The sequence below is a fragment of the Arachis stenosperma genome, chromosome 9 (assembly GCF_014773155.1).
Source record: "Arachis stenosperma cultivar V10309 chromosome 9, arast.V10309.gnm1.PFL2, whole genome shotgun sequence".
NCBI lineage: Eukaryota > Viridiplantae > Streptophyta > Magnoliopsida > Fabales > Fabaceae > Arachis > Arachis stenosperma.
The window spans coordinates 139,415,236-139,431,530 of record NC_080385.1 but is presented as its reverse complement, the minus strand read 5'-3'; the positions used below and the strand labels follow the sequence as shown (position 1 = coordinate 139,431,530).

The following is a 16,295-nucleotide window of genomic DNA, read 5'->3' as shown; positions in this document are numbered from 1 at the left end:
ATAAATTTATAATGTCCTGCAATACTTTCATATACTTCACCAAATGAAATATGATATTGCGAGGATGTAAAGAAGGAAACTGCTATTTGTACACCAAAATTAGCCACTAAAATCAGTCATCGATGTATTTGTATATAAATACATGTGTGGTTTAATTTATTTTCAATGTGTCTTTGTATTCCAGCATGTATTTTATACTAGTGACTGACTTTGGTGGCTGATTTTGGTGTACACGTAGCATAACCCTATAAAGAATTAGAGGTCTTATCAAGTAAATAATATGATGAAATTATAGTTGTTGATACATAGTTGAAAATTTTTGACAATATGTGTCTTTGTGAATTGGGCAAAGATTGCCTTGAGTATTCTACAATTTTCTCTTTTATATTTTGAGTTGGTGTTCTTGAATTTTTTTACTACTGGAATTGTGATGATATTGGTACTCTTTTGATTTTGCTATTGGTGTTGAGTATTTTTATTATTGATATTATTCATGTGATCTTGATATTTACTCTATTTTGTTGTTGCTCTTCTTCTTCTTTTTAGGACTTGTTTCTTTTTGTTGTCAAGTCTCTTGTGAAACTCGTTGAGATAGTGGATAGTGACCCAAAGGACTCTAATAATAGTTTGGGTACTGACTCTACTATGGATGATATGGACGATGTTCTTCAAGCATGTGGCATCGGATTTTCTGAATCTGTCCCTGACCTTAGGTTAAACCATCAAACAACAGGGCTACTTTTGTGGATCCTTCTTTCATTAAAAAACCTTTTCTAGACCCTCTTTCCTCTGGCTTGTTATCAGATACGGATAAAATTATAAAATTTGGCTTTGATTAATCATATTGTAGAGTTTTAGGTGAATTTATTGAGAAGCCTTCATATCAAGCAGACGTTGTTCTACTTCGTTCTTGGTTGAAGCGCCAAGAATTTCTATGGACATCTTTCAAATCTAAAGCAGCTACTCACATGAATAAGATTTGGTAGAAGTGGGTATTCACAATATTGTTTAAGGAGAGTGGTGATTTTCTGAGGAGATTGAAGTTTGCTGGTGTTGCTGAAGCTATCCGTACATCCGCAGGTTGGTTGTTCTCTACCATCTATTATCATAATTGATTCTTATCACTTTTTTATTTTGTTACTATATATTGAATAAGAACTAATTGATTTCTTCTTGGCAGGCTTGGGTGTTCAATGAAGTGGATATAATATGAGTTTATTTGGGCAGCGGTGGTGTTCTTTGACTCACATGTTTTTTTACTTCTTGGGGGTGAGTTTCCACCCACTTTAGAAGATATTGTGGTTCTTCTTCAACTGTTGGTGTTTGGTCATGTAGATCTCACTCTTTTTCGTCCAGACTATGATCTACTTAAGCTTGTGAGACATCTTCAAATGAGTTTAAGTAATGCTGGCCAATATGCAAAAGAGTTGTCCAAGGGTAAGCTGTTAAGAAATCTTCTTCCAAGGATAAGCATACAAAGACTCGTGGGTCCTCCAAGGGAAAAGAGGTGGCTGGCGAGATGCAAGATTCCAAGAGGAAGATTACTGTTAAGTATTCATACTCTAACTAGTCTCGTTTTTTTTTTGTGATTTTCTCAATGGTGAGTTTGTCCCTACTATTCCTTCAGATCTTAGGAAACCAGCGTTTGTAGCTTATTGATTAAATAAATATGTATTTTGGGGATCGGTGTATGAGTGTATGAGCTATGGGGTGTTTCTCTTAGCTTGCTTGATCACTGGAGGAGAACGTCTGCGACTAGCTTCTCTCTATCTGGGCAGTTTATATATGCGGCTTGATCAATTTTCTGAGCAACTCAAAATTACTCATGGTCGTTTTCTAATATTGGCTTTCATTGATCAAATATTTCTTTAACTCTTTATTTTTGAGCGGTTCTCTAGGTTTGCTCCCATCCGTAAGCCTCCTACAAATCTTCTAGACAATAAGGCAAGGCCTCGTGCTTGAATTTGGGATTTGTAAAATTCGCAAATTTATAAATAATTAACCAATAAATTAATTATTATTTAAAGATATTATAAAATTAAAATTTTTAATTTATAATGGAAGAAATAATTAAAATATGATTTTTTACACTAATTTCAAAAGTTTTAGCCCAAAATTAGACCGAACGGATCGAACCAATTGAACCGGACCTAAATAAATGCAAGGCCCAACCCAACACCACATTAATATGTGGCTTTAGCCACTCTTTCCCCAAAAGAAAGGGAATCACATTGAATGCTGATGCGTGAGCATCTTTTCTATCTTTTCCTAGTGAATTTGCATTCGAATTGTTAAATTTAATCAAGATTTAAAAATCTTTTAGCCACTATGGATACTACTTTGAGTTGTGTGTAATTCTGTTTATTTCATGTAGCATTCGGATGGATTTGATGGAGTTTCTGTAGAAAAAGAAAAGAAAGTGAATGATGTTGTTAATTCTGACCTCCTTGCACTCCAATGAAAATAACTTGAGTTATAGAGCTCCAATTGACGTGATTCTAGCGATATTGGAAACTTAAATTCTAGAGCTTTCCAACGATATAAAATAGTATACACTTTCCTCCTATTTGGTACGATCAAGGTGGCACCTAACTTGGAATTTCTCAAGTTATGCGCCAGAACCACAAACTCCACAATAGCGTTCAGCTTAGAATTCCAAGTTAGGCGCCACATGAAGGGAGCAGCGTCCAAGCCTCACTGCCACAGTGGCGCCTAACTTGGAATCTCCAACTTAGGTGCCAACCTTGAATCAAGACATGGTCCCCACGCTTCACTTGAATGCTTCGAAGATTTATTTATCTTTTTTATTTAAACTTTATTTTATTTACAAATAAAAAAATATATTATTTAGTTCTAGAAAATATATTTTACATTAATTAGGATTAGATATAAAAAGAAAAAGAATCAGCCGTTCGGGCTCTTCTCCTATCTCTTACTGCATTTCGAATTTACAGCTTTTCAGAACCCTAGTTTTTCTCTCTGAACCTTGAGCAACTAAACCTCCACTGTTAAGGTTAGGAGATCTGTTTATTCTATGGATTAATACTATTATATTTCTGATGAGCGGATGATTTGTATACTTTTTGGCATTGTTTTTAGTATGTTTTTGATATGATCTAGTTAGTTTTTAGCATATTTTTATTAGTTTTTAGTTAAAATTCACTTTTCTGGACTTTACTATGAGTTTGTGTGTTTTTCTGTGATTTCAGGTATTTTCTGGCTGAAATTGAGGGACCTGAGCAAAAATCTGATCCAGAGACTCAAAAGGACTGCAGATGCTGTTGGATTCTGACCTCCCTGCACTCGAAGCGGATTTTCTGGAGCTACAGAAGCCCAATTGGCGCGCTCTCAACGGCGTTGGAAAGTAGACATCCTGGGCTTTCCAGCAATATATAATAGTCCATACTTTGCCCAAGATTTGATGGCCCAAACCGGCGTTCAAAGTCACCTCAAGGAATCCCAGCGTTAAACGCTGGAACTGGCACCCAAATGGGAGTTAAACGCCCAAACTGGCACTAAAACTGGCGTTTAACTCCAAGAAGAGTCTCTACACGAAATTTCTTCATTGCTCAGCCCAAACACACACCAAGTGGGCCCGGAAGTGGATTTTTATGTCATTTACTCATCTATGTACTAAGTTTTCTATAAGTAGGACCTTTTACTATTGTATTTTGATCTTTGGAGCTTTTGGACATCTAGTTCTTAGACCTTTGAGAGGCTGGCCATTCGGCCATGCCTAGACCTTGTTCTTATGTATTTTCAACGGTGGAGTTTCTACACACCATAGATTAAGGTGTGGAGCTCTGCTGTACCTCGAGTATTAATGCAATTACTATTGTTCTTCCATTCAATTCCACTTGTTCTTTTACCAAGATATCACTTGTTCTTCAATATGATGAAGGTGATGATTGACGCCCATCACCATTCTCACCCATGAACAAGGTGATTGACAACCATTCTTGTTCTACAAGCATCTGAGGCTTAGTGAATATCTCTTGGATTTCTGATTGCACGATGCATGGTTGATCGCCTGACAACCGAGTGCTCGCCTGACAAACGAGCCAGCCATTCCGTGAGATCAGAGTCTTCGTGGTATAGGCAAGAACTGATGGCGGCATTCAAGAGAATCCGGAAGGTCTAACCTTGTCTGTGGTATTCTGAGTAGGATTCAATGATTGAATGACTGTGACGTGCTTCAAACCTGCAACCTACTGGGCGTTAGTGACAGACGCAAAAGAGTTATTCTATTCCGGTAGGGGAGGGAACCAAACCGGTGACTGGCAGCACTGTGACAGAGTGTGTGCATTAGCTTTCACTGCGCGGATGGGAGGTAGCTGCTGACAACAGTGAGACCCTACACAAGTTTGCCATGGAAAGGAGTAAGAAAGGATTGGATGAAGGCAGTAGGAAAGCAGAGAGACGGAAGGGAAGGCATCTTCATACACTTGTCTGAAGCTCCTACACCAATGATATACATAAGTATCACTATCTTTATCTTCTATGTTATTTTCGTTCATCATCATATACATGTGAGTTTGCCTGACTAAGATTTACAAGATGACCATAGCTTGCTTCAATACTAACAATCTCCGTGGGATCGACCCTTACTCACGTAAGGTTTATTACTTGGACGACCCAGTGCACTTGCTGGTTAGTTGTGCGAAGTTGTGTAATGCCATGGTATTGAGCGCACCAAGTTCTTGGAGCCATTACCGGGGATTATGAGAGTTGTGAAAAAGTATAGTTCACAATTTCGCCCAACAAGTTTTTGGCGCCGTTGCCGGGGATTGTTCAAGTTTTGAGCAAGCTTTTGGTAACATCAGTGCCAAGATCCGGCAACAACATCAAGTTTTGGTGTTATTGCCCGGGATTGTTTAGGCTGGACAACTGACGGTTCATCTTGTTGCTTAGATTAGGTATTATTTTTTTTCGAAATTCTTGAAGATGAATTCTAGAGTTTCATGATGATTTGTTGAAATCTGGCTGGCTGAGAAGCCATGTCTAATCTAATTGGACCGAGGTTTCAACTCATCACCACAAGAGCTTGGTTGATTCTCATCAATTTTGCTCTTGGAGCAGTGATCTGCTAAGATTTGGCTGACCTTTGGTCATGTCTAGTGTTTTGGACCGAAGCTTTCTTTGAAAGCTTGGCTGGCTGTGAAGCCATGTCTAATTCCTGGACCGGAGTCTTAGACTAGCATTGCACTGATCCCTGGAATTCTCATTAAGAATTTTGATACCTTTTCTCATTTAATTTTCGAAAAACACAAAAAAAAAAAATTTACAAAATCATAAAAAGACCAAAAATATTTGATGTTTCTTGCTTAAGTCTAGTGTCTCATCTTAAGTTTGGTGTCTTATGCATGTTTTTGTTATATTTTTCGAATCCATGCATATATTTCTTTGTTTTGATCTTTGAATTCTATTGACTTGAAGTATTTTGTGTGTCTCATATGCATTCTCATATTATTAGTGTCAGTAGTATACAAACTGCTAAGTTTGGTGTCTTGCATGCATTGTTAATTGATTCTTTTTGCATTTTGATTATTAAAAATCCAAAAATATTTTTAATTTGTGTCTTTTCAAGTCAATGATACAAAGAATTGAAGATTCAGAACATACAGCAGAGGAATTATACAGAAAAAGCTGAGCATTCAAAAATGCCCAGTGAAGAAGGCAGACTGGCGTTTAAACGCCAGCCAGGGTACCTGGTTGGGCGTTTAACGCCCAAAAAGGGTGCATTTTGGGCGTTAAACGCCAGAATGTATACCATTCTGGGCGTTTAACGCCAGGATGGTGCCAGGGGGAAGATTTTGTTTTCAAAATCAATTTTTTTCAAGTTTTCAAAGTTTTTCAAAATCAAATCTTTTTCAAATCATATCTTTTCAATCAAATGTTTTCAAAATCAATTTCTTTCCTTTTTAAAAGATACTTACTAACAATTAATGATTTGATTGAACATCACAAGATTGTTACCTTTTCTGTTGAGAAAGGTTTAAATGTTTCAATCATATCTTTTCTTGTTAGGCAAGTCATTAATTTTTAAGATCATATCTTTTCAAAGTGTTTTCAAATCATATCTTTTAAAATTGTTTTCAAATCATATCTTCTCAATCACATCTTTTTAAAACCATAACTTCTCAAGTAAATCTTTTTAACCACATCTTTTTAAAAATAGTTTTCAATCAAATCTTTTTAATTTCTAATTTCAAAATCTTTTGCAAAAATCACTTGATTTCCTTTTTCACTTTGAATTCTCGAAAATTATCAATCAAATTTTCAAAATATTTTCAAAATCTTTTAATTGAATTTTCGAAAATTCTCTTCCCTCCTTCCCACATCCTTCTATTTATGGAGTACCACTCCTTCTAAATGCACAATTCGAACCTTATCTAACTAAAGTTCGAATTCTTCTTCTCCTTCTTCTTTCTATTTCTCTTTTCCTCTGACATTTCAAGGAATCTCTATACTGTGACATAGAGGATTCCACACTTTCTTTTTCTCTTCTCTTTCATATGAGCAGGAGCAGAGACAAAGGCATTCTTGTTGAAGCTGACCCTGAACCTGAGAGAACCTTGAAGCGAAAGCTAAGAGAAGCCAAGGCACAACTCTCTTTAGAGGACCTGACCGAATTCTTCAAGGAAGAAGAACACATGGCAGCCGAAAACAACAACAATGCCAACAATGCAAGGAAGGTGCTTGGTGACTTTACTGCACCTACTCCTGATTTCTATGGGAGAAGCATCTCTATCCCTGCCATTGGAGCAAACAACTTTGAGCTTAAGCCTCAATTAGTTTCTCTAATGCAACAGAATTGCAAGTTCCATGGACTTCCAATGGAAGATCCTCATCAGTTTTTAGCTGAATTCTTGCAAATCTGTGACACAGTCAAGACTAATGGGGTTAACCCTGAGGTCTATAGACTGATGCTATTCCCTTTTGCTGTAAGAGACAGAGCTAGAATATGGTTGGATTCTCAACCTAAAGAAAGCCTGGACTCTTGGGAAAAGCTAGTCAATGCCTTCTTGGCAAAGTTCTTTCCACCACAAAGATGGAGTAAGCTTAGAGTGGAAGTCCAAACCTTCAGACAGAAGGATGGAGAATCCCTCTATGAAGCTTGGGAAAGATACAAGCAATTAATCAGAAGATGTCCCTCAGACATGCTTTCTGAATGGAGCATCATAGGCATTTTCTATGATGGTCTCTCTGAACTATCCCAGATGTCTTTGGATAGCTCTGCAGGAGGATCTCTTCATTTGAAGAAGACGCCTGCAGAAGCTCAAGAATTGATTGAAATGGTTGCAAATAACCAATTCATGTACACTTCTGAAAGAAATCCTGTGAACAATGGGACTAGTCAGAAGAAAGGAGTTCTTGAGATTGACACTCTGAATGCCATATTGGCTCAGAACAAAATATTGACTCAACAAGTCAATTTGATTTCTCAAAGTCTGTCTGGAATGCAAAATGCACCAAACAGTACTAAGGATGCTTCATCTGAGGAAGAAGCTTATGATCCTGAGAACCCTTCCATGGAAGAGGTGAATTACCTAGGAGAACCCTATGGAAATACCTATAATTCTTCATGGAGAAATCACCCAAATCTCTCATGGAAGAATCAAGAGAGACCTCAACAAGGTTTCAATAACAATAATGGTGGAAGAAACAGGTTTAGCAATGGCAAGCCTTTTCCATCATCTTCTCAGCAACAGACAGAGAGTTCTAAGCAGAATACTTCTGACTTAGCAACAATGGTCTCTGATCTAATAAAGACCACTCAAAGTTTCATGAATGAAACAAGGTTCTCCATCAGAAATTTGGAAGGACAAGTGGGTCAGCTGAGCAAGAAAGTTACTGAACTCCCTCCTAGTACTCTCCCAAGTAATACAGAAGAAAATCCAAAAGGAGAGTGCAAAGCCATAGACATGGCCGAACATGGAGAGGAAAGAGAGGAGGAGGACGCCACTGAGGAAGGCCTCAGTGGGCGTGTACCAATCTCCTCTGAGTTCCTCAATGAGGAACAATGGGAATCTGAGGCTCAGAATGAGACCATAGAGATTCCATTGGACTTACTTTTGCCATTCATGAGCTCTGATGAGTATTCTTCCTCTGAAGAGGATGAGTATGTTACTGAAGAGCAAGTTGCTAAATACCTTGGAGCAATCATGAAGCTAAATGACAAGTTATTTGGAAATGAGACTTGGGAGGATGAACCTCCCTTGCTCACTAAAGAATTGGATGACTTGTCTAGGCAGAAACTGCCTCAAAAGAGGCAGGATCCTGGGAAGTTTTCTATACCTTGTACCATAGGCACCATGACCTTCAAGAAGGCCTTGTGTGACTTAGGGTCAAGTGTAAACCTCATGCCCCTCTCTGTAATGGAGAAATTAGGGATCTTTGAGGTGCAAGCTGCAAGAATCTCATTAGAGATGGCAGACAATTCAAGAAAACAAGCTCATGGACTTGTAGAGAATGTTTTGGTGAAGATTGAAGACCATTACATCCCTACTGATTTCATAGTCCTAGAGACTGGGAAGTGCATGGATGAATCCATCATCCTTGGCAGACCCTTCCTAGCCACAGCAAAGGCTGTGATTGATGTTGATAGAGGAGAGTTGATCATTCAAGTGAATGAAGAATCCTTGGTGTTTAAGGCCCAAGGACATCCCTCTATCATCATGGAGAGGAAGCATGAAGAGCTTCTCTCAAAACAGAGCCAAGCAGAGCCCCCACAGTCAAACTCTAAGTTTGGAGTTGGGAGGCCACAACCAAACTCTAAGTTTGGTGTTGAAACCCCACATTCAAACTCTAAGTTTGGTGTTGGGAGGTTTCAACACGGTTCTGAGCATTTCTGAGGCTCCATGAGAGTCCTCTGTCAAGCTAATGACATTAAAGAAGCGCTTGTTGGGAGGCAACCCAATGTTTTATAATTAATTATTTCCTTTTGTTATTTTAGCTTTTTTGTAGGTTGATGATCATAAGAAGTCACAAAAACAATGAAAAAAGCAAAAACAGAATGAAAAACAGGAAGAAAAACAGCACACCCTGGAGGAAGATGCTGCTGGCGTTTAAACGCCAGTCAGCCTAGCAGTTGGGCGTTTAACGCCCAGTCTGGCACCTTTCTGGGCGTTTAACGCCAGAAAGGGGCACCAGACTGGCGTTAAACGCCAGTAAAGGGTAAAAACCTGGCGTTAAACGCCAGGAATGGGCACCAGCCCGGCGTTTAACGCCAGAAAAGGCTCAAAACGTGGATTTTGATGCCATTTGGTGCAAGGATGCCTTTTCCTTGACACTACAGGATCTGTGGACCCCACAGGACCCTACCATCACTCTCTCTCTTCTTCCCCCATTCACCAATCACCTCAAACACCTCTTCCCCAAAAAATCCCTCACCTATCAAATCCCATCTTTCTCTTCACCACTCACATCCATCCTTCATAAATCCCCACCAACCTCACCCTTCAAATTCAAACCACTTTCCCTCCCAAACCCACCCCCAAATGGCCGAACCATCATCCCCCTCTTTCCTATATAAACCCCTCTTTACCCCTTCATTTTCACACAACCTAAACACCCTTTCTTACCCTTCTTGGCCGAACACACTACCATCTCGCTCTTCCTCCATTTCTTCTTCTTCTACTCTCTTTTTTCTTCTTTTGCTCGAGGACGAGCAAACATTTTAAGTTTGGTGTGGTAAAAGCGTTGCTTTTTCATAACCATTTATGGCATCCAAGGCCGGAGAAACCTCTAAAAAGAGGAAAGGGAAGGCAAAGGCTTCCACCTCCGAGTCATGGGAGATGGATAGATTCCTCTCAAGGGTGCATCAAGACCACTTCTATGAAGTTGTGGCCTTGAAGAAGGTGATCTCCGAGGTCCCCTTTTCACTCAAAAAGGGTGAATATCTGGAGATCCGCCATGAGATCCGAAGAAGAGGTTGGAAAGTACTTACCAACCCCATTCAACAAGTCGGAATCTTGATGGTTCAAGAGTTCTATGCCAATGCATGGATCACCAAGAACCATGACCAAAGTGTGAACCCGGATCCAAAGAATTATCTTACTATGGTTCGGGGGAAATACTTGGATTTTAGTCCGGAAAGTGTGAGGGTGGCGTTCAACTTGCCTATGATGCAAGGAGATGAGCATCCTTACACTAGAAGGGTCAACTTTGATCAAAGGTTGGACCAAGTCCTCACAACCATATGTGAAGAGGGCGCACAATGGAAGCAAGATTCAAGAGGAAAGCCGGTCCAATTGAGAAGGCATGACCTCAAACCCGTGGCTAGAGGATGGTTAGAGTTCATACAACGCTCAATCATTCCCACTAGCAACCGGTCCGAAGTTACCATAGACCGGGCCATCATGATCCATAGCATCATGATTGGAGAAGAAATAGAAGTTCATGAGGTTATAGCCCAAGAACTCTACAAGGTGGCGGACAAGACCTCCACTTTGGCAAGGTTAGCCTTTCCTCATCTCATTTGTCACCTCTGTTATTCAGTGGGAGTTGACATAGAGGGAGACATCACCATTGATGAGGATAAGCCCATCACTAAGAAAAGGATGGAGTACACAAGAGACCCCTCTCATCATGAGATCCCTGAGATACCTCAAGGGATGCACTTTCCTCCACAAAACTATTGGGAGCAAGTAAACACCTCCCTAGGAGAGTTGAGTTCCAATATGGGACAACTAAGGGTGGAGCACCAAGAACACTCCATTCTCCTCCATGAAATTAGAGAAGAACAAAGAATCATGAGAGAGGAGCAACAAAGGCAAGGAAGAGACATTGAGAAGCTCAAGCACTCCATAGGACCTTCAAAAGCAAGGAAGAGCCGCCATCACTGAGGTGGACCCATTCCTTGATTTCCTTGTTCTTTATTCCTTTGTTTTTCGAATTTTAGTGCTTTATGTTATCCATGCTTGTGTCTTATGATCATTAGTGTCTTAGTGTCTATGCCTTAAAGTTATGAATGTCCTATGAATCCATCACCTTTCTTGAATAAAAATGTGCTTAATTGAAAAAGGAAGAATTGCATGAATTTTGAATTTTATAATAGTTTAATTATTTTGATGTGGTGGCAATATTTTTGTTCTCTGAATGTATGCTTAAACAGTGCATATGTATCTTGAATTTGTGGTTCATGAATGTTGGCTCTTGAAAGAATGATGAAAAAGGAGACATGTTATTGAGGATCTGAAAAATCAATAAAATGATTCTTGAAGCAAGAAAAAGCAGTGAATACAAAAAAAAAAAAGAGAAAGCAAGCAAAAAAAAAAAAAAAAAACGAAAAAAAGGAAAGAAAAAGGAAAGAAAAAAAGGAAGAAAAAGAAAGAAATAAAGTTGTAATCCAAGGCAATAAGAGTGTGCTTAAGAACCCTGGACACCTCTAATTGGGGACTTTAGCAAAGCTAAGTCACAATCTGAAAAGGTTCACCCAATTATGTGTCTGTGGCATGTATGTATCCGGTGGTAATACTGGAAAGACAGAGTGCTTTGGGCCACAGCCAAGACTCAATAAAGTAGCTGTGTTCAAGAATCATCATACTTAACTAGGAGAATCAATAACACTATCTGGACTCTGAGTTCCTAAAGAAGCCAACCATTCTGAATTTCAAAGGATAGATTGAGATGCCAAAACTGTTCGGAGGCAAAAAGTTAAAAGCCCCGCTCATCTAATTAATACTGATCTTCACAGATGTTTTTGGAATTCATTGCATATTCTCTTCTTTTTATCTTACTTGATTTTCAAGTTGCTTGGGGACAAGCAACAATTTAAGTTTGGTGTTGTGATGAGCGGATGATTTGTATACTTTTTGGCATTGTTTTTAGTATGTTTTGATATGATCTAGTTAGTTTTTAGCATATTTTTATTAGTTTTTAGTTAAAATTCACTTTTCTGGACTTTACTATGAGTTTGTGTGTTTTTCTGTGATTTCAGGTATTTTCTGGCTGAAATTGAGGGACCTGAGCAAAAATCTGATCCAGAGACTCAAAAGGACTGCAGATGCTGTTGGATTCTGACCTCCCTGCACTCGAAGCGGATTTTCTGGAGCTACAGAAGCCCAATTGGCGCGCTCTCAACGGCGTTGGAAAGTAGACATCCTGGGCTTTCCAGCAATATATAATAGTCCATACTTTGCCCAAGATTGATGGCCCAAACCGGCGTTCAAAGTCACCTCAAGGAATCCCAGCGTTAAACGCTGGAACTGGCACCCAAATGGGAGTTAAACGCCCAAACTGGCACTAAAACTGGCGTTTAACTCCAAGAAGAGTCTCTACACGAAATTTCTTCATTGCTCAGCCCAAACACACACCAAGTGGGCCCGGAAGTGGATTTTTATGTCATTTACTCATCTATGTACTAAGTTTTCTATAAGTAGGACCTTTTACTATTGTATTTTGATCTTTGGAGCTTTTGGACATCTAGTTCTTAGACCTTTGAGAGGCTGGCCATTCGGCCATGCCTAGACCTTGTTCTTATGTATTTTCAACGGTGGAGTTTCTACACACCATAGATTAAGGTGTGGAGCTCTGCTGTACCTCGAGTATTAATGCAATTACTATTGTTCTTCCATTCAATTCCACTTGTTCTTTTACCAAGATATCACTTGTTCTTCAATATGATGAAGGTGATGATTGACGCCCATCACCATTCTCACCCATGAACAAGGTGATTGACAACCATTCTTGTTCTACAAGCATCTGAGGCTTAGTGAATATCTCTTGGATTTCTGATTGCACGATGCATGGTTGATCGCCTGACAACCGAGTGCTCGCCTGACAAACGAGCCAGCCATTCCGTGAGATCAGAGTCTTCGTGGTATAGGCAAGAACTGATGGCGGCATTCAAGAGAATCCGGAAGGTCTAACCTTGTCTGTGGTATTCTGAGTAGGATTCAATGATTGAATGACTGTGACGTGCTTCAAACCTGCAACCTACTGGGCGTTAGTGACAGACGCAAAAGAGTTATTCTATTCCGGTAGGGGAGGGAACCAAACCGGTGACTGGCAGCACTGTGACAGAGTGTGTGCATTAGCTTTCACTGCGCGGATGGGAGGTAGCTGCTGACAACAGTGAGACCCTACACAAGTTTGCCATGAAAAGGAGTAAGAAAGGATTGGATGAAGGCAGTAGGAAAGCAGAGAGACGGAAGGGAAGGCATCTTCATACACTTGTCTGAAGCTCCTACACCAATGATATACATAAGTATCATTATCTTTATCTTCTATGTTATTTTCGTTCATCATCATATACATGTGAGTTTGCCTGACTAAGATTTACAAGATGACCATAGCTTGCTTCAATACTAACAATCTCCGTGGGATCGACCCTTACTCACGTAAGGTTTATTACTTGGACGACCCAGTGCACTTGCTGGTTAGTTGTGCGAAGTTGTGTAATGCCATGGTATTGAGCGCACCAAGTTCTTGGAGCCATTACCGGGGATTATGAGAGTTGTGAAAAAGTATAGTTCACAATTTCGCCCACCAATTTCTATTTTAATTCATGTATTGAATTCAATTTCAAGAATTATTTTCGTTCTTCATCTTACGAATCTGGGTGGAACGGAAGTATGACCCTTATTCTAATTGAGTTCTTGTAGAACTTGGAAAAGTAATTTACCTGAACAACAACTTGAAAACAAATTCTCCTAATTCACTAATTATCTAGACATAATAGGATACGTGACATATAATCCTCTTATATTTGGATAATTAGGGTTTCTGTGGCCCATAAACTAGATTTGAACTTAACCCTCTAATTGAAATCAAGTGACCAAGGAATTGGCAGTTGATGAAGGTTAGAGGAGACTAAAAAGGTCTAAAAAATTAGGGTTTAGTCACATATAGTTTGCCATAAATTGAATCTTGCATGATTAAAATAGTTGGTAAGAAAAATTAATCCGGAAAATAAACATCTCTAAAACCTTAACTGTTTTCTCCCATATTATTTACACCGATTTACTACTAGCTTTATTAATTCTTTGAATTTACTGTTTAATGTAATTGAAACCCAATTGCCATTTTCTGCTTGTCTGACTAAGCCAATCACTCAATCATTGTTGCTTAATCCATCAATCCTCGTAGGATCGACCCTCACTCACCTAAGGTATTACTTGGTACGACTTGGTGCACTTGCCAGTTAGTTTATGGGTTATAAATTCTGCAAATGCTAGAGGGAACAGGGAAGAAAGTGTCACTACCACAAATATGGCCTTTAGCAATGCCAAATTTTGCAATGCCTTAAAACCGTTCTCTTAGATAGTTTTAGACAACGGTTTTTTGTAGTGTTAATGTTGAATTCAATTTTTCATTATTTTATAGCAACAAATTAAAACCGTTCTCTTTGACTATTTTAAAAAACAGTTTTATAACTGTTACAATGATTTATTTTTAACCAACGGTTTTTTTGTTGTTTAAAGTATTGTACAAAAGAAACGCATTAAAACCGTTGCCGAAATGCTACACTTTAAAAATGTTCTATTAGATGGCCTCAGACAACGGTATTTACAGTGTTGCTGTTGAAGTTCATTTTTTCATTGCAAACTTAGATGATATTGTGGATCTTACAACAATTTTTATAAGTTAAATTTGATGGGAAATGTTTAATTATTTTTCTTTAGTGACTTGATTCAAATAGTTTAGATTATTTATTGACACTAAATAATTAAAAAAAACTGAAATTAATTTCATTCACGAGAAAACTATTGTAAATAAAAAATTATATAATACAAAAAAATTGTTGTCAATAGTTACAAAAGACAATGGTGTAAAAACCGTTGTCAAAGACAATAGTTACATAAACTTGTGTTGGTACGATTGTGGTGAAGTGAAAGCTTAAGGAAATAGTGAAACTAAGGTGCTTCTGGCTTAAAGAGAAATTGGCCAAGGTATGGTTTTAGTTTCTCGTAGATAATATGTAATGTCTTGTGAAAGCTTAGGTTAGATGACCATAGGATAAGTTGTATGATATGAAAGGTTGAGGTTTAGTGACTTGTTGGAAACTATTGAGTGGATTGTTGAAATGTATGATGATTCATTTGTAATGATTGTGAATAATGATGATGAGAATAATTAATGATTGATGATAATATTGAATTATAATGACGGGCTTTGAATGAATAATGATTATGTATGGTTGGGTTAAAATGTGTGGAGGATGAATGAGAGATGGGTATTGACGATTAATAATGAATGTGATAAATATTAATGATAGTAAGTGATGATGAGGATAAGTTGGAATGTGTAAGTAAGTTAATGCTACTAACCATGATGGAAATATGAAATTATCTAGAGAACAAATTGATTGAATTGGTAGAGTAGCTATGATGTGAAGGTGGTTATGTGTATTGTGGAGGATTGATACAGTTTTAGTAAGAATTTGGAAGGTTTGAAACTAAAAGTTTTGAAAGCTTTAAGATTTGGTACTCTTATGAAAAACTTGATTTTTAACCAACTTTTGCGGTCTATAATTTGAGCCTCAAATTTTAGATTTGAATGAAATCTATTTCAAATTAAAGATATTTACAAGAGCTTTAAAATGGTATAAGATTTGAGAAATTTGAAATTTTGTAGAGGAAATTATAGACGTTCAAAGTTAGGTGCGAAAAACTGAATATTTGGACTTAGCAGCTTTTTGCTTTTGCTGCTATGCTAGCATACGCGGACATACACACACGACGCGGTCATTGGTCTCTACCCAGAGGCTCCGCGTACACGGCTGGGTGACAAGTACGCATGATGGGACATTTTCGCATTACCGCGTACGCAGATAGAGTGACCCATACGCAAATCCCTATTTTTCTAAAAGTTGGATTTTAAAGTTTTAAAATATTTCTCCAGCTTTTCAAACCTCTATAACTCTTAATTAAAGCCTGGTAGTTGGTTTTTAGGCTGTGAAATGTAGGTAAAATTATTGGATGAATTAATTTGATGTTGAGGAAGGTTGTAAAGTAGAGATTTGTTATTGAAGGGTGCTGAAAATGTTGAATGTGATCATAATGATAACTAATTAAGATTGAATAGATGTATGTTTGTGATACCTGAACAGTAGAAACGATTGTGATTTGTCATGCTTGATCTAGATCAATGTCTGAAATGTGATAATAATGATAATTGATTAAGAATGAATGAATCTATGTTTGTGATACTTGGGCAGTAGCAAAGATTGTGGTTCATCCTGCTTGCTCTGGGTCAATGTTTGAGATATCTGAGCTGTAGCAAGGATTGTGGTTTGTCCCGTTTGCTCCAAGTTAGTGATTGTGATGCCTCGATAGTAGCAGCAGTAGTAG

The 16,295-nt window shown here is 38.3% G+C and overlaps 1 non-coding gene across 1 annotated transcript; it reads right to left on the bottom strand.

The window, feature by feature from the left end:
* Positions 1 to 7,058: 7,058 nt before the first annotated feature.
* LOC130952291 (small nucleolar RNA R71) lies at positions 7,059 to 7,166 on the bottom strand. Its single transcript, XR_009074471.1, has one exon. It is a non-coding gene; the product is annotated as a small nucleolar RNA R71 (small nucleolar RNA).
* Between the last annotated feature and the right edge of the window lie 9,129 nt (positions 7,167 to 16,295).